Source organism: Schistocerca gregaria, chromosome 1 (genome assembly GCF_023897955.1).
Source record: "Schistocerca gregaria isolate iqSchGreg1 chromosome 1, iqSchGreg1.2, whole genome shotgun sequence".
Lineage (NCBI taxonomy): Eukaryota > Metazoa > Arthropoda > Insecta > Orthoptera > Acrididae > Schistocerca > Schistocerca gregaria.
This window is the reverse complement of record NC_064920.1, coordinates 266,525,294-266,544,787: the sequence shown is the minus strand read 5'-3', so window position 1 is coordinate 266,544,787 and position 19,494 is coordinate 266,525,294. Positions and strand designations below refer to the sequence as shown.

Genomic DNA, 19,494 nt, shown 5'->3' with positions numbered 1-19,494 from the left:
TTTTACCTTCTCTGCATCATTTTTCAACCTTGTATTATACCACATTTACACAATTTAACATCAACTTCACCTCACTCAGGTTTTTAGCTCTACTTTGACATCACTACTTCATAAGCTTCATCATTTCTAATTACCATATTACTCCTATTTCATAAACGACCGCATCACGCACATACCAACTAATTTGTCCAAACTTTCACACATATATAACATGTCTTCACCATATCATTTCATTTCATATTCTAAATATTAAGGGACTGTACTTCCTACACTTTTCCGCTGCCATAACACATCTCAAAGGGTAAATTGTTTTACACAAAGCAACAACAAATAAAATAACCAGACACAATATAAACCTTCTCTACAATCTTTTCAAAAACCAAGGGTCACTCAAGTGTCTCTATATTTACTAGTCTTCGCTGTATTTTACTTCACAATAGTTAATAACCTCCCCACAAGTGGACTCTTTATAACTTCTACATATTTTAATACTAACACAATCACACTCCAGTAAGCCACTCTCATTCCCAACATCAATTTTCACCTTCATCATCTACATTTTCAATATTACCTGTTAATACTTCCTCACTATCATTATTCTCCACCACACATAACTGAAATAATTAATTCTATGGCTTGGGAAAGGGCCATGTCCTCACACACACCCACCTCTATGCTACATTTCACCTCACATCAGGTATCTACATCATTTCGGCACACATCGTAAATTTCCATAATTTCTATAATGTTGGATTTAGGTGGGAAGGGCCATCAATTACACTTTCTGTACACCTTACATTTACTCTAACTTTCACTACAACAACAGACTTTCCTTTTCTCTCTGCATTTGCAATAGGGTCTTTGAACACCTTCTACTCACTTTCTAATTTAAACAGTCATGGGTCTTACTCTCATACCTGCCTCATACAAAACACCAAAAACTCAATAATGGGACACTCACAATCAAATTTCATAACAGGTCTTAAACATTACCAGCTTGCTAGTCACTGTTTCTTACATCTATACACTCCAACCACACCTACTTTCCATTCACCTCTAAGAACTCTTCTGACTCATTCTCACTTTACTTAAACATATGCCTTCTTCCAATCTCTCTTTTTAACATTGTACCCCATATTGCCTTTATCAACACAGCATCACTTACTCTACCCTTGAATATACTACCTTCAGTCACACTTCTATGATTAACTCGCAAAGACTTATTCCAAATCATCCACACTTCTGCTCAACTCAGGTCTCCCACTACTCTGCCACAGGTTGAGTGACAACTGCACCAATACCAACTCCTTCATTTACATTCTTATCTCCTATATGCTACCAGCTCACTCAAGGGACATCCAAGGATAAAGAATTGCCTGGGCAATGGGAATCTTCCACCTTATGCACTGCAAACTCCATTTTCACATAATACTCTCTTTTCGGTGTTTTCACCTCATACACATCACCTATATTCCAAATATTTTGAGAATAAACCTATAAACCCTTATCAACTATCCTAATTTTTAGGGGATCAATCTACAGGCGCAAAAAAATTCCTTCATAACAATCAAACCAACATCCATTTTTTCTCTACCTCATACAAATTGAATTATTATTTGATTGGTCTTCAATTCGTACATCTCTCTACAAATTTCAAAATATATTTTACTCTCTGGGGCAATAGATATACACCTCTATGGATTATCATTTCATCAAGTCACACACACTACTAAATCACCATATCACTAACTGTCCAAACTCAAATCTCGTAGGCAGGATGTACAGGGGGAAACATTAGTTCACAAACCATTCACCATCAAATTCTACCTGTCAGCAATTCGCCTTCACTTCATCACACCTCTTCACTACCACACCTCATTCCTAACTTTTTTATATTTTCTCTGGGGTACTGTTTTATTTCCTCATTTAAACATTAAACTCCACACTGACACAATCTTTTTTTATCTTCTCTGCACTATTCTTCAACCTTGTATTATACCACCTTTACAAAATTTAATATCAACTTCACCTCACTCAGGTTTTTAACACTACTTCAAACCCTACACCATCTGTTACTCCATTCTCTCGAAAACCAGAACACCACTACTTCATTACCTTCATCATTACTAATCATTACTAATTACCACATTACTCCAATTTCATAAACTTCAACATCACGCACACACCAACTACTTCGTACACACTCTCTCACACATTACATGTACCCAATATATCACTTCCTCTCGTATTCTAAATATTAAGGGACTGTACGTCCTACACCTTTCTACCTCCACAACACATCCCAAAGGGTAAGTTCTTTACACAATGCCACAACAAACAAAACAACCAGACACAATATAAACCTTCTTTACAATAACATCAATAACAAAGGGTGGCTCAAGTGTCTCTTTACTTACTACACTTCACTGTATTTTACTTCACAATAGCTAATAACAACTCTATACAATTGGACTCTTAACGTCTACAAATTTTAATACTAACACAATCACACTCCAGAAAGCCACTCACCATTACCAACATCAAGTTTCACCTTCATCATCTACATTTTCAATATTTCCTCTTCCCAACATCATTTCGACACACACTGTAAATTAACATAATTCCTATAATGTTAAATTTACGTGGGAGCTCCTCATTCCAAACAACAATCAGCATCTATACCTCAATGGGAAGGACCATCATTTACACTTTCTGTACACCTTACATATACTGCAACTTTCACAACAACAACAGACTTTCCTTTTCTCTCGGCATCTGCAATAGGGTCTTCGAACACCTTCTATTCTCTTCCTAATTTAAACAGTAATGGGTCTTACTCTCATCACCTGGCTCATACAAAACTCCAAAAACTCAATAATGCAACTCTCATGATTGAATTTCATAACAGGTCTCAAACATTACCAACTTGCTAGTAATTGTTTCTTACATCTACACACTCCACCCACATCTATGTTCATTCACCTCTAAGAACTCCTGGGACTCATTCACACTTTACTTAAACCTATGGCTTCTTCCAATCTCTCTTTTAAACATTGTTCCAACATTGCCTTATCAACACAGCAACACTCACTCCACTCTTGGATATACTACCTTCAGTCAGACTTCCCGCATTTCACAGGGCACCTACGACTAACTCGCAAACAATTATTATAAATCATCCACATTTCTGCTCAACTCAGGTCTCCTCCTACTCTGCCATACATAGCGTGTCAACTGCAGTAATACCAACACTTTCATTTACATTCTTATCTCCAACATGCTTCCAGCTCACACAAGGGACATTCAATAAGAATTGCCTGGGCAATGGGAACCTCCACCTCATACACTTCGAACTCCATTCTCACAAAACACTCTCTTTTCAGTGTTTTCAGCTCATACACATCACCTACATTCCTAATATTTTGAGAATAAACCTACAAACCATTATCAATTATCCTAATTTTTAAGGGATCGATGTACACAAAGAACAAAATTTCTATAATAAGCATCAAACCAACATCCATTTCTTCTCTTTTTTCCTTTGTTTACTCGCTATAATTTCTCTCATCCTCGCTACCGCATCAAAGTGAGTTATTATTTGATTGGTCTTCTATTCGTACATCTCTCTAGCAATTTCAAAGGATATTTTACTCTCTGGGTCAATACATATTCACCTCTTTGGATTATCATTTCATCAAGTCACACACACTACCAAATCACCATATCACTAACTGCCCAAATTCAAATCTTCTAGGCAGGACAGACACACTCGTAAATTAACATAATTCCTATAATGTTGGATTTACGTGGGAGCTTCTTGTTCCAATCAACAATCAGCATGTATACCTCAATGGGAAGGTCCATCAATTACACTTTCTGTAGACCTTACATGTACTCTAACTTTCACTACAACAGACTTTCCTTTTCTCCCTGCATCTGCAATAGGGTCTTCGAACACCTTCTACTCTCTTCCTAATTTAAACAGTCACGGGTCTTACTCTCATCACCTGGCTTATACAAAACTCAAAAAACTCAATAACGCAACTCTCACGATCAAATTTCATAACAGGTCTCAATCATTACTAACTTGCTAGTCATTATTTCTTACATCTATACACTTCAACCACACCTATCTTCATTCACCTCTAAGAACTCTTGGGACTCATTCTCACTTTACTTAAACCTATGCCTTCTTCCCATCTCTCTTTTAAACACTGTACCGACATTGCCTTTATCAACACAGCATCAGTCACTCTACTCTTGGATATACTACCTACAGTCAGACTTCCCTCTTTTCACAGGGCACCTACGATTAACTCGCAAACAATTATTATAAATCATCCACATTTCTGCTCAACTCAGATCTCCTCCTACTCTGCCATACATAGCGTGTCAACTGCACCAATACCTACTCCTTCATTTACATTCTTATCTCCAACATGCTACCAGCTCACACAAGTGACATCCAAGGATTAAGAATTGACTGGGCAATGGGTAACTCCACCTCATACACTTTACACTCCTTCTTACAGAATACTTTCTTTTCAGTGTTTTCAGCTCATACACGTCACCTATATTCCAAATATTTTGAGAATAAACCTATAAACCCTTATCAACTATGCTAAATTTTCGGGGATCAATCTACAGGGGAACAAAATTTCTTTCATAACAATAAAACCAACATCCATTTTTTCTCTTTTTTACTTTTTATACTTGCTCTAAATTCTCTTATCCTCGCTACCTCATCAAAGTGAATTATTATTTGATTGGTCCTCTATTCGTACATCTTTCTACCAATTTCAAACGATATTTTACTCTCTGGGGCAATACATATTCACCTCTATGGATTATCATTTCATCAAGTCACACACACTAGTAAATCAGCATATCACTAACTGTCCAAACCCAAATCTCGTAGGCAGGACGTACAGAGGCAACAGTAGTTCACAAACCATTCACCATCAAACTCCATTTGTCAGCAATTAACTTTCACTTCATCACACCTCTTCACTATCACACCTCCTTCCTAACTTTTTTACATTTTCTCTGGAGTACTCTTTTATTTCCTCATTTTAACATTAACCTCAACACTGACACAACCTTATTTTATCATCTCTGCACCATTCTTCAACCTCGTATTATACCACCGTTACAAAATTTAACCTCAACTTCACCTCACTCAGGTTTTTAACTCTACTTCAAACCATACACCATCCCTTACTCCATCTTTCGAAAACCAGAACATCACTACTTCATTACCTTCATCATTTCTAATTACCACAATACTCCAATTTCATACACCGACACATAACGCACATACCAGCTACTTCGTACACACTCTCTCACACGTTACATGTCTCCACTATATCATTTCCTCTCGTATTCTAAATATTAAGGGACTGTACTTCCTACACTTTTCTACCTCCATAACACATCTCAATGCGTAAATTCTTTTACACTAACTCACAACAAAGAAAACAACCTTTAAAATCTCATCAATAACCAAAGGTCGTTCTAGTGTCTGTTTACTTACTACACTTCACTGAATTTCACTTCACAACAGCTAACAACCTCTCCACAATTGGACTCTTTATAACTTCCACAAATTTTAATACTAACACATCACACCAGAAAGCCACTCACCATTACCAACATCAAGTTTCACCTTCATCATCTACATTTTCAATATTTCCTGTTCTCAACATCAGCACAACTCATTTGCCAAATACGCGTAACAATAAAACTTCTTATCCTGTCACACATAAATACTTCCTCACTATCATTATTCTCCACCAAACATAAGTGAAATAATTAATTCTATGACTTGGGAAAGGGCCACGTCCTCACACACACACACCTCCATCCTACATTTCACCTCATATCAGGTATCTCCATCATTTCGACACACATCGTAAATTAACATAATTCCTATAATGTTGGATTTACGTGGGAGCTTCTAGTTTCAAACAACAATCAGCATCTGTACCTCAATGGGAAGGGCCATCAATTACATTTTCTGTACACCTTACATGTACTCCAACTTTCAATACACCAACAGACTTTCCTTTTCTCTCTGCATCTGCAATAGGGTCTTCGAACACCTTCTACTCTCTTCCTAATTTAAACAGTCACGGGTCTTACACTCATCACCTGGCTTATACAAAACTCCAAAAACTCAATAATGCAACTCTCACGATCAAATTCCATAACAGCTCTCAAACAATACTAACTTGCTAGTCATTGTTTCTTACGTCTATACACTCCAACTAGATCTATGTTCATTCACCTCTAAGAATCTTGGGACTCATTATCACTTTACTTAAACCTATGCCTTCTTCCAATCTCTCTTTTAAACATTTTACCCACATTGTCTTTATCAACACAGCATCACTCACTCTACTCTTGGATATACTACCTTCAGTCGGACTTCCCTCTTTTCACAGGGCACCTACGATTAACTCGCAAAAAATTATTATAAATCATCATCATTTCTGCTCAACTCAGGTCTGCTCCTACTCTGACATACATAGCGTGTCAACTGCACCAATACCTACTCCTTCATTTACATTCTTATCTCCAACATGCTGCCAGCTCACACCATGGACATCCAAGGATTAAGAATTGCCTGGGCAATGGGAATCTCCACCTCTTACACTTTACACTCCTTCTCACAGAATACTTTCTTTTCAGTGTTTTCAGCTCATACACATCACCTATATTCCAAATATTTTGAGAATAAACCTATAAACCCTTATCAACTATCCTAAATTTTAGGGGATCAATCTACAGGGGGAACAAAATTTCTTTCATAACAATCAAACCAACATCCATTTTTTCTCTTGTTTACTTTCTATACTCGCTCTAAATTCTCTCATCCTCGCTACCTCATCAAAATAAATTATTATTTGATTGGTCTTCTATTAGTACTTCTCTCTACCAATTTCAAACGATATTTTACTCTCTGGGACAATACATATTCACCTCTATGGATTATCATTTCATCAAGTCACACACACTACTAAATCACCATATCACTAACTCTCCAAACTCAAATCTTGTAGGCAGGACGTACAGGGGCAACATTAGTTCACAAACCATTCACCATCAAACTCTATTTTTCAGCAATTCCCCTTCACTTCATCACACCTCTTCACTATCACACCTCCTTCCTAACTTTTTTACATTTTCTCTGGATTACTCTTTTATTTCCTCATTTAAACATTAACCTCCACACTGACACAATCTTATTTTATCTTCTCTGCACCATTCTTCAACCTCGTATTATACCACCTTTACAAAATTTAACCTCAACTTCACCTCACTCAGGTTTTTAACTCTACTTCAAACCATACACCATCCCTTACTCCATTCTTTCGAAAACCAGAACATCACTACTTCATTACCTTCATCATTACTAATTACCACAATACTCCAATTTCATAAACCTACACATCACGCACAGACCAGCTACTTCGTACACACTCTCTCACACGTTACATGTCTCCACTATATCATTTCCTCTCGTATTCTAAATATTAAGGGACTGTACTTCCTACACTTTTCTACCTCCATAACACATCTCAAAGGATAAATTCTTTTACGCTGACCCACAAAAAACAAAACTACCACACAGTATAAACCTTCTTTACATTCTTATCAATAACCAAGGGTCGATCAAGTGTCTCTTTATTTACTACACTTCACTGTATTTCACTTCACAATAGCTAACAACCTCTCCACAACTGGACTCTTTAAAAAACTTCCACAAATTTTAATACTAACACATCACACCAGAAAGCCACTCACCATTACCAACATCAAGTTTCACCTTCGTTATCTACATTTTCAATATTTCCTGTTCTCAACATCAGCACAACTCATTTGCCAAATACGGGTAACAATAAAACTTCTTATCCTGTCACACATAAATACTTCCTCACTATCATTATTCTCCACCACACATAACTGAAATAATTAATTCTATGACTTGGGAAAGGGCCACGTCCTCACACACACACACCTCCATCCTACATTTCACCTCATATCAGTATCTCCATCATTTCGACACACATCGTAAATTAACATAATTCCTATAATGTTGGATTTACGTGGGAGCTTCTCGTTTCAAACAACAATCAGCATCTGTACCTCAATGGGAAGGGTCAACAATTACATTTCCTGTACACCTTACATGTACTCCAACTTTCAATACACCAACAGACTTTCCTTTTCTCTCTGCATCTGCAATAGGGTCTTCGAACACCTTCTACTCTCTTCCTAATTTAAACAGTCACGGGTCTTACACTCATCACCTGGCTTATACAAAACTCCAAAAACTCAATAATGCAACTCTCACGATCAAATTCCATAACAGCTCTCAAACATTACTAACTTGCTAGTCATTGTTTCTTACATCTATACACTCCAACTAGATCTATGTTCATTCACCTCTAAGAATCTTGGGACACATTCTCACTTTACTTAAACCTATGCCTTCTTCCAATCTCTCTTTTAAACATTTTACCCACATTGTCTTTATCAACACAGCATCACTCACTCTACTCTTGGATATACTACCTTCAGTTGGACTTCCCTCTTTTCACAGGGCACCTATGATTAACTCGCAAAAAATTATTATAAATCATCCACATTTGTGCTCAACTCAGGTCTCCTCCTACTCTGACATACATAGCGTGTCAACTGCACCAATACCGACTCCTTCATTTACATTCTTATCTCCAACATGCTACCAGCTCACACCATGGACATCCAAGGATTAAGAATTGCCTGGGCAATGGGAATCTCCACCTCATACACTTTACACTCCTTCTCACAGAATACTTTCTTTTCAGTGTTTTCAGCTCATACACATCACCTATATTCCAAATATTTTGAGAATAAACCTATAAACCCTTATCAACTATCCTAAATTTTAGGGGATCAATCTACAGGGGGAACAAAATTTCTTTCATAACAATCAAACCAACATCCATTTTTTCTCTTTTTTACTTTCTATACTCGCTCTAAATTCGCTAATCCTCGCTACCTCAAAGTGAATTATTACTTGATTGGTCTTCTATTCGTACATCTCTCTACCAATTTCAAACGATATTTTACTCTCTGGGACAATACATATTCACCTCTATGGATTATCATTTCATCAAGTCACACACACTACTAAATCACCATATCACTAACTGTCCAAACTCAAAACTCGTAGGCAGGACATACAGGGGCAACATTAGTTCACAAACCATTCACCATCAAACTCCATTTTTCAGCAATTCCCCTTCACTTCATCACACCTCTTCACTATCACACCTCCTTCCTAACTTTTTTACATTTTCTCTGGATTACTCTTTTATTTCCTCATTTAAACATTAACCTCCACACTGACACAACCTTATTTTATCTTCTCTGCACCATTCTTCAACCTCGTATTATACCACCTTTACAAAATTTAACCTCAACTTCACCTCACTCAGGTTTTTAACTCTACTTCAAACCATACACCATCCCTTACTCCATTCTTTCGAAAACCAGAACATCACTACTTCATTACCTTCATCATTACTAATTACCACAATACTCCAATTTCATAAACCTACACATCACGCACAGACCAGCTACTTCGTACACACTCTCTCACACATTACATGTCTCCACTATATCATTTCCTCTCGTACTCTAAATATTAAGGGACTGTACTTCCTACAGTTTTCTACCTCCATAACACATCTCAAAGGATAAATTCTTTTATGCTAACCCACAACAAACTAAACTACCACACACAATATAAACCTTCATTACAATCTTATCAATAACCAAGGATCATTCAAGTGTCTCTTTATTTACTACACTTCACTGTATTTCACTTCACAATAGCTAACAACCTCTCCACAATTGGACTCTTTATAACTTCCACAAATTTTAATACTAACACATCACACCAGAAAGCCACTCACCATTACCAACATCAAGTTTCACCTTCATCATCTACATTTTCAATATTTCCTGTTCTCAACATAAGCACAACTCATTTGCCAAATACGGGTACCAATAAAACTTCTGATCCTGTCACACATAAATACTTCCTCACTATCATTATTCTCCACCACACATAACTGAAATAATTAATTCTATGACTTGGGAAAGGGCCACGTTTTCACACACACACACCTCCATCCCACATTTCACCTCATATCAGGTATCTCCATCATTTCGACACACATCGTAAATTAACATAATTCCTATAATGTTGGATTTACGTGGGAGCTTCTCGTTCCAAACAACAATCAGCATCTGTACCTCAATGGGAAGGACCAACAATTATACTTTCTGTACACCTTAAATGTACTCCAACTTTCAATACACCAACAGACTTCCCTTTTCTCTCTGCATCTGCAATAGGGTCTTCCAGCACCTTCTACTCTCTTCCTAATTTAAACAGTCATGGGTCTTACACTCATCACCTGGCTTATACAAAACTCCAAAAACTCAATAATGCAACTCTCACGATCAAATTCCATAACAGCTCTCAAACATTACTAACTTGCTAGTCATTGTTTCTTACGTCAATACACTCCAGCCACACCTATGTTCATTCACCTCTAAGAATCTTGGGACTCATTCTCACTTTACTTAAACCTATGCCTTCTTCCAACATCTCTTTTAAACATTTTACCCACATTGCCTTTATCAACACAGCATCACTCACTCTACTCTTGGATATACTACCTTCAGTCGGACTTCCCTCTTTTCACAGGGCACCTACGATTAACTCGCAAAAAATTATTATAAATCATCCACATTTCTGCTCAACTCAGGTCTCCTCCTACTCTGCCATACATAGCGTGTCAACTGCACCAATACTTACTCCTTCATTTACATTCTTATCTCCAACATGCTACCAGCTCACACAAGGGACATCCAAGGAGTAAGAATTGGCTGGGCAATGGGAATCTCCACCTCATACACTTTACACTCCTTCTCACAGAATACTTTCTTTTCAGTGTTTTCAGCTCATACACATCACCTATATTCCAAATATTTTGAGAATAAACCTATAAACCCTTATCAACTATTCTAAATTTTAGGGGATCAATCTACAGGGGGAACAAAATTTCTTTCATAACAATCAAACCAACATCCATTTTTTCTCTTTTTTACTTTCTATACTCGCTCTACATTCTCTCATCCTCGCTACCTCATCAAAGTGAATTATTATTTGATTGGTCTTCTACTCGTACATCTCTCTACCAATTTCAAACGATATTTTACTCTCTGGGACAATACATATTCACCTCCATGGATTATCATTTCATCAAGTCACACACACTACTAAATCACCTTATCACTAACTGTCCAAACTCAAATCTCGTAGGCAGGACGTACAGGGGCAACATTAGTTCACAAACCATTCACCATCAAACTCTATTTTGCAGCAATTCCTCTTCACTTCATCACACCTCTTCACTATCACACTTCCTTCCTAACTTTTTTACATTTTCTCTGGGTTACTCTTTTATTTCCTGATTTAAACATTAACCTCCACACTGACACAACCTTATTTTATCTTCTCTGCACCATTCTTCAACCTCGTATTTACCACCTTTACAAAATTTAACCTCAACTTCACCTCACTCAGGTTTTTAACTCTACTTCAAACCATTCTCCATCCCTTACTCCATTCTTTCGAAAACCAGAACATCACTACTTCATTACCTTCATCATTACTAATTACCACAATACTCCAATTTCATAAACCTACACATCACGCACATACCAGCTACTTCGTACACACTCTCTCACACGTTACATGTCTCCACTATATCATTTCCTCTCGTATTCTAAATATTAAGGGACTGTACTTCCTACACTTTTCTACCTCCATAACACATCTCAAAGGATAAATTCTTTTACGCTGACCCACAAAAAACAAAACTACCACACAGTATTAACCTTCTTTACATTCTTATCAATAACCAAGGGTCGATCAAGTGTCTCTTTATTTACTACACTTCACTGTATTTCACTTCACAATAGCTAACAACCTCTCCACAATTGGACTCTTTATAACTTCCACAAATTTTAATACTAACACATCACACCAGAAAGCCACTCACCATTACCAACATCAAGTTTCACCTTCATCATCTACATTTTCAATATTTCCTGTTCTCAACATCAGCACAACTCCTTTGCCAAATACGGGTACCAATAAAACTTCTGATCCTGTCACACATAAATACTTCCTCACTACCATTATTCTCCACCACACATAACTGAAATAAATAATTCTATGACTTTGGAAAGGGCCACGTTTTCACACACACACACCTCCATCCTACATTTCACCTCATATCAGGTATCTCCATCATTTCGACACACATCGTAAATTAACATAATTCCTATAATGTTGGATTTACGTGGGAGCTTCTCGTTCCAAACAACAATCAGCATCTGTACCTCAATGGGAAGGGCCATCAATTACACTTTCTGTACACCTTACATGTACTCCAACTTTCAATACACCAACAGACTTTCCTTTTCTCTCTGCATCTGCAATAGGGTCTTCGAACACCTTCTACTCTCTTCCTAATTTAAACAGTCACGGGTCTTACACTCATCACCTGGCTTATACAAAACTCCAAAAACTCAATAATGCAACTCTCACGATCAAATTCCATAACAGCTCTCAAACAATACTAACTTGCTAGTCATTGTTTCTTACGTCTATACACTCCAACTAGATCTATGTTCATTCACCTCTAAGAATCTTGGGACTCATTCTCACTTTACTTAAACCTATGCCTTCTTCAAATCCCTCTTTTAAACATTTTACACACATTGCCTTTATCAACACAGCATCACTCACACTATTCTTGGATATACTACCTTCAGTCAGACTTCCCTCATTTCACAGAGCACCTACGACTAAGTCGCAAAAAATTATTATAAATCATCCACATTTCTGCTCAACTCAGGTCTCCCCCTACTCTGCCATACATAGCGTGTCAACTGCACCAATAACTACTCCTTCATTTACATTCTTATCTCCAACATGCTACCAGCTCACACAAGGGACATCCAAGGATTAAGAATTGCCTGGGCAATGGGAATCTCCACCTCATACACTTTACACTCCTCACAGAATACTTTCTTTTCAGTGTTTTCAGCTCATACACATCACCTATATTTCAAATATTTTGAGAATAAACCTATAAACCCTTATCAACTATCCTAAATTGTAGGGGATCAATCTACAGGGGGAACAAAATTTCTTTCATAACAATCAAACCAACATCCATTTTTTCTCTTTTTTACTTTCTATACTCGCTCTAAATTCTCTCATCCTCGCTACCTCATCAAAGTGAATTATTATTTGATTGGTCTTCTATTCGTACATCTCTCTACCAATTTCAAACGAAATTTTACTCTCTGGGACAATACATATTCACCTCTATGGATTATCATTTCATCAAGTCACACACACTACTAAATCACCATATCACTAACTGTCCAAACTCAAATCTCGTAGGCAGGACGTACAGGGGCAACATTAGTTCACAAACCATTCACCATCAAACTCTATTTTGCAGCAATTCCCCTTCACTTCATCACACCTCTTCACTATCAAACCTCCTTCCTAACTTTTTTACATTTTCTCTGGGTTACTCTTTTATTTCCTCATTTAAACATTAACCTCCACACTCACACAACCTTATTTTATCTTTCTGCACCATTCTTCAACCTCGTATTACACCACCTTTACAAAATTTAACCTCAACTTCACCTCACTCAGGGTTTTAACTCTACTTCAAACCATACACCATCCCTTACTCCACTCTTTCGAAAACCAGAACATCACTGCTTCATTACCTTCATCATTACTAATTACCACAATACTCCAATTTCATAAACCTACACATCACGCACAGACCAGCTACTTCGTACACACTCTCTCACACGTTACATGTCTCCACTATATCATTTCCTCTCGTATTCTAAATATTAAGGGACTGTACTTCCTACACTTTTCTACCTCCATAACACATCTCAAAGGATAAATTCTTTTACGCTAACCCACAACAAACAAAACTACCACACACAATATAAAGCTTCTTTACAATCTTATCAATAACCAAAGGTCGTTCAAGTGTCTCTTTACTTACTACACTTCACTGTATTTCACTTCACAATAGCTAACAACCTCTCCACAATTGGACTCTTCATAACTTCCACAAATTTTAATACTGACACATCACACCAGAAAGCCACTCACCATTACCAACATCAAGTTTCACCTTCATCATCTACATTTTCAATATTCCTGTTCTCAACATCAGCACAACTCATTTGCCAAATACGGGTAACAATAAAACTTCTTATCCTGTCACACATAAATACTTCCTAACTATCATTATTCTCCACCACACATAACTGAAATAATTAATTCTATGATTTGAGAAAGGGCCACGTTTTCACACACACACACCTCCATCCCACATTTCACCTCATATCAGGTATCTCCATCATTTCGACACACATCGTAAATTAACATAATTCCTATAATGTTGGATTTACGTGGGAGCTTCTCGTTTCAAACAACAATCAGCATCTGTACGTCAATGGGAAGGGCCATCAATTACACTTTCTGTACACCTTACATGTACTCCAACTATCAATACACCAACAGACTTTCCTTTTCTCTCTGCATCTGCAATAGGGTCTTCGAACACCTTCTACTCTCTTCCTAATTTAAACAGTCACGGGTCTTACACTCATCACCTGGCTTATACAAAACTCCAAAAACTCAATAATGCAACTCTCACGATCAAATTCCATAACAGCTCTCAAATATTACTAACTTGCTAGACATGGTTTCTTACGTCTATACACTCCAACCACACCTATGTTCATTCACCTCTAAGTACTCCTGGGACTCATTCTCACTTTACTTAAACCTATGCCTTCTTCCAATATCTCTTTTAAACATTTTACCCACATTGCCTTTATCAACACAGCACCACTCACTCTACTCTTGGATATACTACCTTCAGTCGGACTTCCCTCTTTTCACAGGGCACCTACGATTAACTCGCAAAAAATTATTATAAATCATCCACATTTCTGCTCAACTCAGGTCTCCTCCTACTCTGACATACATACAGTGTCAACTGCACAAATACTTACTCCTTCATTTACATTCTTATCTCCAACATGTTACCAGCTCACACAAGGGACATCCAAGGATTAAGAATTGCCTGGGCAATGGGAATCTCCACCTCATACACTTTACACTCCTTCTCACAGAATACTTTCTTTTCAGTGTTTTCAGCTCATACACATCACCTATATTCCAAATATTTTGAGAATAAACCTATAAACCCTTATCAACTATCCTAAATTTTAGGGGATCAATCTACAGGGGGAACAAAATTTCTTTCATAACAATCAAACCAACATCCATTTTTTCTCTTTTTTACTTTCTATACTCTCTCTAAATTCTCTCATCCTCGCTACCTCATCAAAATGAATTATTATATGATTGGTCTTCTATTCGTACTTCTCTCTACCAATTTCAAATGATATTTTACTCTCTGGGACAATACATATTCACCTCTATGGATTATCATTTCATCAAGTCACACACACTACTACATCACCTTATCACTAACTGTCCAAACTCAAATCTCGTAGGCAGGACGTACAGGGGCAACATTAGTTCACAAACCATTCACCATCAAACTCTATTTTGCAGCAATTCCCCTTCACTTCATCACACCTCTTCACTATCACACCTCCTTCCCAACTTTTTTACATTTTTTCTGGGTTACTCTTTTATTTCCTGATTTAAACATTAACCTCCACACTGACACAACCTTATTTTATCTTCTCTGCACCATTCTTCAACCTCGTATTACACCACCTTTACAAAATTTAACCTCATCTTCACCTCACTCAGGGTTTTAACTCTACTTTAAACCATACACCATCCCTTACTCCATTCTTTCGAAAACCAGCACATCACTACTTCATTACCTTCATCATTACTAATTACCACAATACTACAATTTCATAAACCTACACATCACGCACATACCAGCTACTTCGTACACACTCTCTCACACGTTACATGTCTCCACTATATCATTTCCTCTCGTATTCTAAATATTAAGGGACTGTACTTCCTACACTTTTCTACCTCCATAACACATCTCAAAGGATAAATTCTTTTACGCTAACCCACAACAAACAAAACTACCACACACCTTCTTTACAATCTTTTCAATAACCAAAGGTCGTTCAAGTGTCTCTTTACTTACTACACTTCACTGTATTTCACTTCACAATAGCTAACAACCTCTCCACAATTGGACTCTTTATAACTTCCACAAATTTTAATACTAACACATCACACCAGAAAGCCACTCACCATTACCAACATCAAGTTTCACCTTCATCATCTACATTTTCAATATTCCTGTTCTCAACATCAGCACAACTCATTTGCCAAATACGGGTACCAATAAAACTTCTGATCCTGTCACACATAAATACTTCCTCACTATCATTATTCTCCACCACACATAACTGAAATAATTAATTCTATGACTTGGGAAAGGGCCACGTCCTCACACACACACACCTCCATCCTACATTTCACCTCATATCAGGTATCTCCATCATTTCGACACACATCGTAAATTAACATAATTCCTATAATGTTGGATTTACGTGGGAGCTTCTCGTTTCAAACAACAATCAGCATCTGTACCTCAATGGGAAGGGTCAACAATTACATTTTCTGTACACCTTACATGTACTCCAACTTTCAATACACCAACAGACTTTCCTTTTCTCTCTGCATCTGCAATAGGGTCTTCCAACACCTTCTACTCTCTTCCTAATTTAAACAGTCACGGGTCTTACACTCATCACCTGGCTTATACAAAACTCCAAAAACTCAATAATGCAACTCTCACGATCAAATTCCATAACAGCTCTCAAACAATACTAACTTGCTAGTCATTGTTTCTTACGTCTATACACTCCAACTAGATCTATGTTCATTCACCTCTAAGAATCTTGGGACTCATTCTCACTTTACTTAAACCTATGCCTTCTTCCAATCTCTCTTTTAAACATTTTACCCACATTGTCTTTATCAACACAGCATCACTCACTCTACTCTTGGATATACTACCTTCAGTCGGACTTCCCTCTTTTCACAGGGCACCTATGATTAACTCGCAAAAAATTATTATAAATCATCCACATTTGTGCTCAACTCAGGTCTCCTCCTACTCTGACATACATAGCGTGTCAACTGCACCAATACCGACTCCTTCATTTACATTCTTATCTCCAACATGCTACCAGCTCACACCATGGACATCCAAGGATTAAGAATTGCCTGGGCAATGGGAATCTCCACCTCATACACTTTACACTCCTTCTCACAGAATACTTTCTTTTCAGTGTTTTCAGCTCATACACATCACCTATATTCCAAATATTTTGAGAATAAACCTATAAACCCTTATCAACTATCCTAAATTTTAGGGGATCAATCTACAGGGGGAACAAAATTTCTTTCATAACAATCAAACCAACATCCATTTTTTCTCTTTTTTACTTTCTATACTCGCTCTAAATTCGCTAATCCTCGCTACCTCAAAGTGAATTATTATTTGATTGGTCTTCTATTCGTACATCTCTCTACCAATTTCAAACGATATTTTACTCTCTGGGACAATACATATTCACCTCTATGGATTATCATTTCATCAAGTCACACACACTACTAAATCACCATATCACTAACTGTCCAAACTCAAAACTCGTAGGCAGGACATACAGGGGCAACATTAGTTCACAAACCATTCACCATCAAACTCCATTTTTCAGCAATTCCCCTTCACTTCATCACACCTCTTCACTATCACACCTCCTTCCTAACTTTTTTACATTTTCTCTGGATTACTCTTTTATTTCCTCATTTAAACACTAACCTCCACACTGACACAACCTTATTTTATCTTCTCTGCACCATTCTTCAACCTCGTATTATACCACCTTTACAAAATTTAACCTCAACTTCACCTCACTCAGGTTTTTAACTCTACTTCAAACCATACACCATCCCTTACTCCATTCTTTCGAAAACCAGAACATCACTACTTCATTACCTTCATCATTACTAATTACCACAATACTCCAATTTCATAAACCTACACATCACGCACAGACCAGCTACTTCGTACACACTCTCTCACACATTACATGTCTCCACTATATCATTTCCTCTTGTATTCTAAATATTAAGGGACTGTACTTCCTACACTTTTCTACCTCCATAACACATCTCAAAGGATAAATTCTTTTACGCTGACCCACAAAAAACAAAACTACCACACAGTATAAACCCTCTTTACATTCTTATCAATAACCAAGGGTCATTCAAGTGTCTCTTTATTTACCACACTTCACTGTATACCACTTCACAATAGCTAACAACCTCTCCACAATTGGACTCTTTATAACTTCCACAAATTTTAATACTAACACATCACACCAGAAAGCCACTCACCATTACCAACATCAAGTTTCACCTTCATCATCTACATTTTCAATATTTCCTGTTCTCAACATCAGCACAACTCATTTGCCAAATACGCGTAACAATAAAACTTCTTATCCTGTCACACATAAATACTTCCTCACTATCATTATTCTCCACCAAACATAAGTGAAATAATTAATTCTATGACTTGGGAAAGGGCCACGTCCTCACACACACACACCTCCATCCTACATTTCACCTCATATCAGGTATCTCCATCATTTCGACACACATCGTAAATTAACATAATTCCTATAATGTTGGATTTACGTGGGAGCTTCTAGTTTCAAACAACAATCAGCATCTGTACCTCAATGGGAAGGGCCATCAATTACACTTTCTGAACACCTTACATGTACTCCAACTTTCAATACACCAACAGACTTTCCTTTTCTCTCTGCATCTGCAATAGGGTCTTCGAACACCTTCTACTCTCTTCCTAATTTAAACAGTCACGGGTCTTACACTCATCACCTGGCTTATACAAAACTCCAAAAACTCAATAATGCAACTCTCACGATCAAATTCCATAACAGCTCTCAAACAATACTAACTTGCTAGTCATTGTTTCTTACGTCTATACACTCCAACTAGATCTATGTTCATTCACCTCTAAGAATCTTGGGACTCATTATCACTTTACTTAAACCTATGCCTTCTTCCAATCTCTCTTTTAAACATTTTACCCACATTGTCTTTATCAACACAGCATCACTCACTCTACTCTTGGATATACTACCTTCAGTCGGACTTCCCTCTTTTCACAGGGCACCTACGATTAACTCGCAAAAAATTATTATAAATCATCATCATTTCTGCTCAACTCAGGTCTGCTCCTACTCTGACATACATAGCGTGTCAACTGC

At 37.2% G+C, this 19,494-nt stretch overlaps 1 long non-coding RNA gene across 31 annotated transcripts in view; it reads right to left on the bottom strand.

Moving 5' to 3' along the window:
* Window positions 1-4,785: 4,785 nt before the first annotated feature.
* The window catches only part of LOC126340122 (uncharacterized), a 138,492-nt gene continuing 123,783 nt past the window's right edge, over window positions 4,786-19,494 (bottom strand). For 29 of the 31 annotated variants that reach the window (XR_007565123.1, XR_007565133.1, XR_007565134.1 and 26 more), the window contains one exon: window positions 9,051-10,179. This is a non-coding gene — a long non-coding RNA (uncharacterized LOC126340122). Of the gene's footprint in view, window positions 5,423-6,836; window positions 7,227-9,050; window positions 10,180-18,017; window positions 19,295-19,494 lie in introns of those variants that run through there. The other 2 variants (XR_007565114.1, XR_007565111.1) reach the window with 2 other exon arrangements.